The sequence below is a fragment of the Xenopus laevis genome, chromosome 1S, assembly GCF_017654675.1.
Source record: "Xenopus laevis strain J_2021 chromosome 1S, Xenopus_laevis_v10.1, whole genome shotgun sequence".
NCBI classification, from domain to species: domain Eukaryota; kingdom Metazoa; phylum Chordata; class Amphibia; order Anura; family Pipidae; genus Xenopus; species Xenopus laevis.
The window spans coordinates 32737763-32749787 of record NC_054372.1 but is presented as its reverse complement, the minus strand read 5'-3'; positions in this window follow the sequence as shown (position 1 = coordinate 32749787).

Genomic DNA, 12025 nt, shown 5'->3' with positions numbered 1-12025 from the left:
TATTTCATTTAAAATTAATTTGTAAAGCCCTCATAAGTTCATGTAAGTGCATGCGCAATGCTAACAGGAAGAGCGCAACCCAGAAAAAATGGCCGCCGGGTTAATGAATGTGCAGGGAGGTGAACATTGCATCGGTGCAGGGAAGTGGAAGCGTTTTTCAATGCGAAAATAATGCGGTTCAACTGGGGTTAAGGTAGGCTACACAGACATTATAAAATTAAAAAACGGCTTGACATTTCCTTTAAGGGGCAGATTCACTAAGGGTCGAATTTCGAAGTTAAAAATACTTCGAAATTCGACCCTCGAATTGAAATCCTTCGACTTCGAATATCGAAGTCGAAGGATTTAGCGCTAAACGTTCGTTCGTTCGATCGAACGATTAAATCCTTCGAATCGAACGATTCGAAGGATTTTAATCCAACGATCGAAGGAAAATCCTTCGATCAAAAAAAGTTTAGCAAGCCTATGGGGACCTTCCCCATAGGCTAACATTGACTTCGGTAGGTTTTATCTGCCGAAGTAGGGGGTCGAAGTTTTTTTTAAAGGGAAAGTACTTCGACTATCGAATGGTCGAATAGTCGAACGATTTTTCGTTCGATTCGTTCGATTTCGTTCGTATTCGAACAAATTTAACCAATTCGATGGTCGAAGTACCCAAAAAATACTTCGAAATTCGAATTTTTTTCATTCGAATCCTTCACTCGAGCTTAGTGAATCGGCCCCTAAGTCTTGCACCCATTAGTTTTCCACCAATACTACCACTTGTGCCCCAGGGGTCACTAAGGGGCCGATTCACTAAGGGTCGAATATCGAGGGTTAATTAACCCTCGATATTCGACTGGGAATTAAAATCCTTCGACTTTGAATATCGAAGTCGAAGGATTTAGCGCAGATAGTACAATCGAACAATCGAAGGATTATTCCTTAGAACGAACGATTAAATCCTTCGAATCGTTCGATTCGAAGGATTTTAATCCAACGATCGAAGGAATATCCTTCGATCAAAAAAACTTAGGAAAGCCTATGGGGACCATCCCCATAGTTCGAATACTTCAATTTAAAGTCATAGTCGTAGTCGAAGGTCGAAGTAGCCATTCGATGGTCGAAGTAGCCCAAAAAACACTTCGAAATTCAACGTTTTTTTACTTCGAATCCTTCACTCAAAGTTAGTGAATCGGCCCCTTAGCCTCTAAATTGTTTTCTTTATATTGCTTTTTTTTACTACTTGGTTTATACTGTTCATTTTATTTTAAATACTGTTTAATATAATTTCATTTTATTTAGAAAAAAGAAATCAATCAATATTCAATATTTTTAAATATCAGCCTTAAGAAATCATATCAGGAGAATGTTGACTAATATATTGTAATAGTGATATTTTAATATTTCTGTCTCCTCTGATTCAAATTAGGTCTTTGTAAACATGAATTTATTTAATTGCTTTGATTTGACATGCGTTTGGGATTGCTGTTATGAGAAATGCCGGATACATTTTATCAAACATGCAGAAACAAGCACTAATGATGAGAAGGAATAGCAATGGAGTTATTCAACTTTTTCCCCCAAGTGAGCAAACTTTTAATGTATTCCATTAGATTATGGAAATAAGTTATTTGCATTAATATTCTGTTCTCAATCCATTGGTGCTCTTTGAAAACAATAAACTATAGACTAGAGCAGTGATCCCCAACCAGTAGCTCGTGATCAACATGTTGCTCTTTGACCCCTTGGATGTTGCTCCCAGTGGCCTCCAAGCAAGTGCTTCTTTTTGAATTCCTGACTTAAAGGTAAGCTTTAGTTGCATAAAAACCATGCAACTGCCTCCTGTTGGCTGCAAGGTCAAATAGGGGCTACAAATGCCCAATCACAGCCCTTATTTGGAAGCCCCGGGATCTTTTTGCATGCTTGTGTTGCTCTCCAAAATTATTTTATACTTGTGTGTGGCTCATGGGTAAAAAAGGTTGGGGACCCCTGGACTAGAGGAATCATTTTGAATACAAAGCATACTGCAAATTCACTTTTTGGATTCCATTAGCAACGTTTTTGCCCCAGAAATTTAGTGTAATAGCTGGAGTTGGAGAACGTCAATTTGCTTCCATTCCACTTTGTACATGATGCACCAATATGGAAACCAATGTAGCATCAGTCAGGTTGTGATGGACACAATTTCATTAGGGTTTCTGAATAACTTGGCATGCAATGAACCCTGGAACTACTGCCAATTCCAAACTGACACTATTTCTGATATACCATTACTTTATCGAGCTGCCACCTGGGTGTTCCCGCAAGCAGTGATGGGCAAATTTCTCCCATTTCCCCAAAAAATTCTGACGCCGGCGACAATTGGGATGTGCATTAAAAGTCACTGGGCACCTATTAATTGTCGCCAGCATCGGAATTGCCGCCGGTGGTAGAATTGTCACCGGTGTCAGAATGGTTGCTGGCATCAAAGTAATTTTGATGCCGGCGAATATTGACCAGGCAATTTATCACGCCAATTCCATCAATTTATTCGCCAGCGGCAAAACTCAGAAATACCCTGCGAATTCGCACCTGCCGAATAAATTCGCCCATCACTACCCACAAGCTTTCCGTGCCATGCCAAGACCCCCAAGTGACAGGGCAGTGCTTGTTAATGTACTTACATTTATCCAGCCCCCTCTAGTAATGCCAGTGAAGGGTCAGGTTGGGCTTGGGTATATAAATCTCAGCAGGGTGTGGGTCCAATATTTTTTGACCTGCATATCACTAATGCAGGCCATTTAATTATGTATTAAAATACATAATTTAGTTACACTGCATTTACATTAAAGGGATACTGTCATGGAAAACATGTTTTTTTCATAACGCACCAGTTAATAGTGCTACTCCAGCAGAATTCTGCACTGAAATCCATTTCTCAAAAGAGCAAACAGATTTTTTTATATTCAATTTTGAAATCTGACACGGGGCTAGACATTTTGTCAATTTCCCAGCTGCCCCTGGTCATGTGACTTGTGCCTGCACTATAGGAGAGAAATGCTTTCTGGCAGGCTGCTGTTTTTCCTTCTCAATGTAACTGAATGTGTCTCAGTGGGACATGGGTTTTTACTATTGAGTGTTGTTCTTAGCTCTACCAGGCAGCTGTTATCTTGTGTTAGGGAGCTGTTATCTGGTTACCTTCCCATTGTTATATTGTTTGGCTGCTGGGGGGGAAGGAAGGGGGTGATATCACTCTAACTTTGGCAAAAATAATATAAATGCAAGTTATACACTAAATGGCAGTGTGTCGGGAGTTTCCTTAAATGAGAAGGATCTAGGGGTCTTTGTAGATAACACGTTGTCTAATTCTGGGCAGTGTCATTCTGTGGCTACTAAAGCAAATAAAGTTCTGTCTTGCATAAAAAAGGGCATTAACTCAAGGGATGAAAACATAATTATGCCTCTTTATAGGTCCCTGGTAAGGCCTCATCTGGAGTATGCAGTGCAGTTTTGGACTCCAGTCCTTAAGAGGGATATAAATGAGCTGGAGAGAGTGCAGAGACTAAGTGCAACTAAATTGTTTAGAGGGATGGAAAACTTAAATTATGTGGGTAGACTGTCAAGGTTGGGGTTGTTTTCTCTGGAAAAAAGGCGCTTGCGAAGGGACATGATTACACTTTACAAGTACATTAGAGGACATTATAGACAAATAGCAGGGGACCTTTTTACCCATAAAGTGGATCACCGTACCAGAGGCCACCTCTTTAGACTAGAAGAAAAGAACTTTCATTTGAAGCAACGTAGGGGGTTCTTCACAGTCAGGACAGTGAGGTTGTGGAATGCACTGCCGGGTGATGTTGTGATGGCTGATTCAGTTAATGCCTTTAAGAATGGCTTGGATGATTTTTTGGACAGACATAATTGTGATAGACAAAGGCTATTGTGATACTAAGCTCTATAGTTAGTATAGGTATGGATATATAGAATTTAATTAAAAGTAGGGAGGGGTATGTGTATGGATGCTGGGTTTTTATTTGGAGGGGTTGAACTTGATGGACTTTGTCTTTTTTCAACCCAATTTAACTATGTAACTATGTAACTATGTAACTTGCAGTACAGCAGTAAAGAGTGATTGAAATTTATCAGAGCACAAGTCACATGACTTGGGGCAGCTGGGAAATTGACAATATGTCTAGCCCCATGTCAGATTTCAAAATTGAATATAAAAAAATATGTTTGCTCTTTTGAGAAATGGATTTCAGTGCAGAATTCTGCTGAAGCAGCACTATTAACTGATTCGTTTTGAAGAAAAAAAATTTCCCCATGACAGTATCTCTTTAAGGTTAGTGTTGTGTGGGTCGGTCCTAAACCCATGGCATCACCAGGCTGGGCAGGTTTGGGCTGTACAATTGTCCCCAGACGCCCCTCCAATGATGCCAGAGAAGGATCAAGTTGGGTGCAGGTATATAAATTGGCGCAACACAGCAGGGTGCAGATCCAATATCTTTCCACCTGCACATCACTAATACAGGCCCATTTTAAAACACAGTGGAACAAAAGGCAAAACTGACAGGTCATATAATGTTACTGCTGTCATCTACTCTCTTCACCTTGGGATAGTATAACTGCTATTCTCCAGCCCTGTTACCATCTTGATCAGCTTTAAATTGCCCTCTACATTCTAACCCCAATGCATACATAAACAGGCACGTTTATTCCAACACCTTTATAAATATGCACCCACTCAGATATATGTAAAGCTGTGTAATGAAATCAGCAAATAACACCACTTGAAATGTTTGACTAAGCATACAAGAGAGGTGTTAGACTGAAACGTGTAGAAACCAGCCTTGAGTGCTGCCACTTTAGTTGTACAGCATTTCACAATACTTTTCATTCCATAAATACCTGTGTTGTGTAGCCTTTTTTAGGCTTCAGTCTGATGTAACAAATCACACTTATTGTATATACCCTGAACAGCTCCTTGTAATGGATTATTCCTGTAAACGAAATGCATGGCGTTAATTCATGTGCCAGGACAACAACAGGGCTTTAAAATATGTATTTAACACCAAAGTCTTTCCGTGTAAAATATTTTGCATGCCCTTCTATTATTCTCCTTGCTCTATTCTAGCCTCTCTACCCCATCTACAAATGCTGCTCCTACCTATTTGTATCTGCATAAAGAGAGTTTTGCTTTCATGCCAGATAACAATTCTCAATATATGTATAAACAGATGATGCTCAGTGAAATCAATTGTACAGCACATTTGGAAATGATATGATTAAGGAGTTCATTTGGATTTCATCTCCTGCAGGAATGAATCCCAGAATTGCATTGCATTCTCTTTACAAGCAGTCAATCACCTGTCACCACATTGGACCATGTTTCTGCTGTGATTTAATTGTTTATCCGATATCTGTGCTATATATAGATAGGAATTTTGAGGCCAGATAATGACATGCCTGCTACTATGAGATACTGACTGGTGTAACACATCTTGGGTGTCCTAAACCTGAAAAAGTCGACTTGTTTAAAGTTAAGTACACTTGTTTCATCACTCTCTAAACACAAACCACAACAGATATGATGGTCTTACAGCTGTTCATCGCGGGCTCTGTTTTCTCTCTGTCATATTCCCAATATTGGATTTCATGTCTCCCGATAGACTGAATAACTTTGTTTGCACAGAGCAAAGTCAAAGGGTCAAATAATCCCACGTGCACGGAGAGCTGAAAGTAAAACTCACACTGGAAAAAGATCTTATTTTTATTTCATGTTTCTACTGTATATTTCAAGAGTAAAAAGTACAATATATTGCTCCTCTGAGGTTTTGACTTTATTTGATGCTACAAAAAAAAAGAATGCTGTTCTAAATTGAGCTGTAGGGTAGATGAACACTGAGTGTCAATTAGATTCATTATTGCTCTTTGTTCAATTAATTTGGCTTTATTGTCTGCAAACCATACATACCCACATACACACACATCATTGGCAACTATTGATATGTGGCTTATATACAAAAGTGTTCTCTGTTCAGCTTGTGTATTGACCATCGTTGCCTTTATATAGTAGAGGCCTCATTCAGACTATATTTATATTTTTTTGACTTATAAAAATGATACTAAGCGCATATCCTGCCTATTACACCATTATAATGTAATTCTCCTACCGCACACCTGTAGTTCACCAATCCTGCAGTTGGTGGTGCGTTCCTTCCGTTGACCCGGCCGGGTCCCTTAGCAACCAATGTGTATAAGAAATGGATCCGCACACACACTGATTAATGCAGTTGGGGAATATCCCCTTTTATTCAGCCACCAAACATCAACGTTTCGGGGGGGAACACCCACCCTTCATCAGGATGAAGGGTGGGTGTTCCCCCCCGAAACGTTGATGTTTGGTGGCTGAATAAAAGGGGATATTCCCCGACTGCATTAATCAGTGTGTGTGCGGATCCGTTTCTTATTACACCATTATGCCTTGTTAACTTGAAAAGAAATAGTGAAACAGGAATCCTAAAGGCATTAAATGTGAAACAAGACTAAGGCAGGCATAAATTTCAGTAACAATTTATTCAATATTTGTTTTACATTTACACATGGGCCCAGTGTTAGACTGGGGTGTAATGGGCCCACTGTGATGTCACCTCATGGCCCCCCTACCCCAGTCACTTAAAGTGCCATAGATGGGCAGATTAAAGATGCCGATATCGGTCTTTAGACCAATTCGGCAGTTTATCTGGCCATGTGTGGGGGCTCCCAACGGGTCCTCCCGATCGTTATCAGGGCAAAAATCGGCCAGATATCGGTCAAGTTTGATTTCTTTTCTACGATCCAGGGCCGCATCGGCTAGTTGATGTGGTCCTGCGACCCATTGGCGCCCATTCGTAGAATTGTAATCCAATCGTTCGGCTCCAGGGCCAAACGTTCGGATTCACCCGATATTGCCCAGTGATTAGTGGGCATATTGGGTTAAGATGTGCTCGTTTGGCGACCTTGCCAAACAAGCGGATCTTATAGTGTACGCCCACCTTTAGTCTTAGTCCCCCTACCCCAGTCACTAACCCCCCCACACATCACGCCGTGCTTCATTCAAATCTACTTCAATGATGGGGAGCCCAAAGTCCAGGCTAGCAATGGGCCTAAGTTGGTATGGGTCATAGGGTTTTTTTCTGGTGTCCCACTGGCCCTGGTAGTAACCACTAGCAACCAATCAGCAATTAGTTTTTTCCAACCAGCTGCAGGTAGAATAATGACAGCAAACATCTGATTGGTTGCCACTGTGGTAGCTGCCCATGTGAAAATTTGCACAGTGCTTATAAATGAAAAATATAGAAAATTAAGACAAAGCTCTAGTGGTCTTATCTGTAATAGAAGAAAACCCTAGTTCTCGAAGACTCAATAAAAAAACCTAATACAGTTTAAATGTCAGCCAAAGGCACCTGCCATTGCACATGCATAGACACCTGTGTTTACTCCGGCAACTGATCAGAAACTGTATGTTGTGTAGTGGCACAGAGTCAAAGTAACATAAAGTAGGGTGACATATTGTGAAATAGAGTATAAGTTGTTTTGAACATGTCAGTATTGCTTTCCATTTAGATATATTTACCTTTTGACCCGTTTGTCAACCCATCCTAACCTGGATTGTTCCATCAAAGGCTATTTGTTGTTCACTCACAAGTGAAAGAATTTAAGAGGTCTGTTCATGTCTAAAAGAGCTGCTTTAATCTCCCTATTACTGGCCCACATTATCTAGCTTAATAATGGCAACTGCTTCCACTGTACATTCAGGAGGTTAGAGTTTAAGGATTAGCAGCGGCTTAGAAGCTAGCCATGCAAAGCTGATTATAGCATACTGCATATTTTATTTATTTGTAGTGGAATCTGTTGCCACTAAGACGGGGATTTAACATTCATGGGAGGAAAAAAAAGAGAGCCAAATGTGTAAATATAGTAGCATATTAATATGCATTATTGATTGATTGTCCAGGATATAACACCACAGAATCTCTGTCCCAGGAACCTTGCATCCTAGAAACATATGTTGTTAGGTGCCTCAGCCTGGAACTTGTCTGTTTTCTTTACAGATAATAAAATACCAGCCGAAAAGTGACACATGGAGCTAAATTCCACATGATGCTGCTTTCTGTAACCGCTTATTTGCTGTCTTGACTTCTTTTGCCATCTGTGGCTTTTTTCATAGTTCTGTTCAGAGACGCACTTTTAACTAATGGTTGTACTTTTTGCGGCTGTACGAAATAAGGAAAATAGAAATTAAATGCGTTATCTACATATGTGGCCAAATCTTTTACAGAATCCTTTGGTTTTCCAAAAATTGTACTCCAGGGCAAATGTGACATTTCCTTTACATCTTAAGGGGCAAATTTACTAACCTCTGAAAATTCGCCAGCGACGGCTTCGCTCACATTGCAACACTTTGCCAGGTGTAGATTTGTCAGGACAATGCTAATTCACTAAAATGCGACGTTACGTCCAGGGCGCCGAACGCTGGCGAAGTAGCACTAACGTTACTGCGGCAAACGAATTTGGCTAATTTGCATATGGTGGGAAGTTAAAGTTGAATGGACGTATATGTTACAGCCAATACATCACACTACACAAGCCTGGGAAATAAAATAGAGTTGTTATATTGCCCTACACATGAGCCCAGTGTATAATTTATGTGCCATATGTTAGGAAATGTAGGGGGGAAGCCGGGTACCCCAGAAAAAATTTACGATCTTTTGCAGCCTATCACCCTGAAAAATATAAAGTTGCCAGCGTTTTTTGGGACTTAGAATTTTTTTTTGAGGAAGTCCTATGTACTCTATTGCACTTTAAATGGTCTGAGGTGGTGAAGGAAAGTCTGGCCCAAGAGGTAACGTTCAGTAAAATCCAGAGCGCAACTTCGCCAGGTGTAAGGGAGCAAATTACCACTAGAGTCTATCTCTTTCGCTAGCGAAGTTACGCCAGCGGCCGTTAGTAAATCAGCAAAGTAACAGAATGACATCACACAAAATTTTCGGTAGCGTTAGTCACTTGGCCCTTCAGTAAATCTGCCCCTAGTCTGTAATTTACTCTGATTTATAGGTCTATCTATTTCAGTGTTGGTGCACTAAACCTTGTTGATATCATTGCATTACCCACAGTGGATATGAACACTTTGCAATAGCTAATTCTTATAATAAACTGACATCTCCAATATGAAGTCACACCAGAAGGTACTAGCACATCTATTCACTGTCATGTTCCCTGGTGTAGTAGTTTACTAGCTGGGGATAGACTTCTGCTGCCTATATGGTGCTTGGCTGCTGCACCTTTGGCTGCTCAGAACATATCTTTGCTAGATAAGTACTAGAAAAAAATAACAAATGCTATATGGCTGCTTATAACCTAACAGTGTATGGCTGATGTAATGCATATGGGAGCTTGGCTGCTGCTAATCTCTTAAAGACTAAACTTATTCTGATATACTGTATCAGGTCATACTGTTATGGATATTGGTACTTGGTGGTCTCGATACATAGTAGAGGCACTATATAAGCTAACCTTAATTTTGACTTCTGCTGCACTGAAAACTACAAGTTCTAGACTAAATATTTGAGTGATTGCTACACATTTTAAAATATGTTAAAAGATACGGGATCTGTTATCCAGAAAGCTTAGTACCAGGGGTTTTCCGAATGAGGGATCTTTCCATAATTTGGATCTCCATACTCTGTCTACTAAAGAAAACATTAAACCCAATAGGATTGTTTGGTCTTCAGTAAGGATGAATTATATATTGCTGGGATCAAATACAAATTAATGTTTCGTTATTACAGAAAAAAGGACATCATTTTGAAAATTATAATTTGAAATTACTTTTTTTTTTAATTATGTTGATTAAAATGGAGTCTATGGGAGATGACCTTTCTGTAATTTGGAGCTTTCTGAATAATGGATCCCATACCTATGCTAATATTAGTTCTACAGGGATTATTCTATTGCACAAGAAGATAGACTTATTAGTGCTAGATCTCTCTACACATATAAGGGCAAGGCAAGTATCTATACATTTTTGACTGCTTCCTAAACCATTGGTAGACAACTATATCTTTACACAATTTGCTGTACTACTACATATATTTATGTACACATTAGCAAGTTTGCCCTTTTAGCCAAAAACATTTTGATGGTTATTGGCCATGAGCAGCGTGTGGCACAAATATTGACAGTTAAGATTCCATAAAGTTAGAGATCTATGAAGCTGAGTAAATTGAAACCCTCTTATAGCAAGTAAATTGAAAAACAAATATATTGGAACTAGTGATGGGCGAATAAATTCGGCAGGCGCAAATTTGCGGCGAATTTCCGTTTTCGCTGTCAGTTAATAAATTTGCGAAACTGCAGCTAAAATTCTCCAGCATCAAAAAATGTTGGAGCGTGTCACAAAAGACGCTATCATCAAAACCGGCATGCGTCAACATTATTCGGACGCCCATTGACTTTAACGCCGGTGTCAAAATTTCACCCATTTTTTGCCATTTCGCCATTTTCACAGGAAATTTGTGAAATTTTCAGCGAAACGCAACAAATTTGCCCATCATTAGTTAGAACAAGAAAAACAAAAAACAGTAAGAGTCTTTAATACACATATTCTGCATCACATATTTAAGAATTTTTGACCTCTCTCCAAAACAATCTCTGTGCAGACATAACGTAAGTCTGACATAAATCTAGAGACTTACATTACCGCACGTTATATACAGAAGGCAAGGGATGCTGAGAGTTCTCAAAGATTTAGCTGATGCCAGTACAGCCTGGAGAAGATAATGTAGGTTTTAAGAACAAGCTGAGTGACATGGAGGACCACTTGAGGTATAATAATGTGTTATTAGAGGAATCCCAGAAATAGTACTGACAGAGGGAACATAAAATATCCTCCTTCAGCTGATACAATACAAACCAAGCACACAAAGTTCCTAAAACTATGAATGCAGCAGCAGCTGCCAGAGGAATGGTGATTTATTTTATGTTAAAGTAATAGCAGTATAAAAATAACAGAGCTGGCACAGAAATAAAAAATGGAACCTTGTTTGCAAAGAATAAGAACAAAACAACCATCATCTTTGGCAATTAAAGTAGTAATAATAATGGGGGAAATGCAATGGTATAGTAGAAGGTAAATGTCTCACTTCTGCTGGCCATGCTTCCGACATGCTTCTTATTCAATGGCCATGTATTTTGGCGCCAATATTGCTTCCTGCATCAGGTTGAAGTTAAAGGACATGTAAACACTACATGCTCGTACCATGTATATAAATTGGGCACATCTCCCCCACCAGAGCTGCATCATCTATACTGCATATATCCCCTCTGTTAGCCGGCACAATCACATTTTCAAATAACAAATAGCAGCTATCACCTGGTGGCCATTTTCCCTCTGACACATCATCAATGACATTTATATTGCAAACAGCACATGTGCACTGTAAAGTTCATGCAATGAAGAATGCAGGCTTACACAACTTATTTTGATAAAAGGTCCTGCTTGGGTTGAGAACTGTAATGGTTAAACTGAGCTCAGGAGAGGAGGTTAGGTGAAAAAATAGGAGCAAACAGTTAGAGTTTCTATGGGAACCAGCAATGCTATCTCTTCATTGGCTGCTAAGCTGTGGGTGTGTTTAGTAATCTGAGCTGAGAAGAACTGAGCATGCTCATGAGCCAACAGCCAAAGTAAATTCCCAAAGGAGGGGGCCGAGTGGGTTAGAGGAGGAGAAGGAATACTAAGGGGCACATTTACTTAGCTCGAGTGAAGGATTTGAATGAAAAAAACTTCGAATTTCGAAGTATTTTTTTGGGTACTTCGACCATCGAATACGCTACTACGACCTTCGACTTCGATTCGAACGATTCAAACTAAAAATCGTTCGACTTTCGACCATCCGATAGTCGAAGTACCGTCTCTTTAAAAAATACTTTGACTACATACTTCGGCAGTTTAAACCTACCGAGATTTAATGTTAGCCTATGGGGACCTTCCCCGGCACTTTTCTAACATTTCTAAATCCTTCGA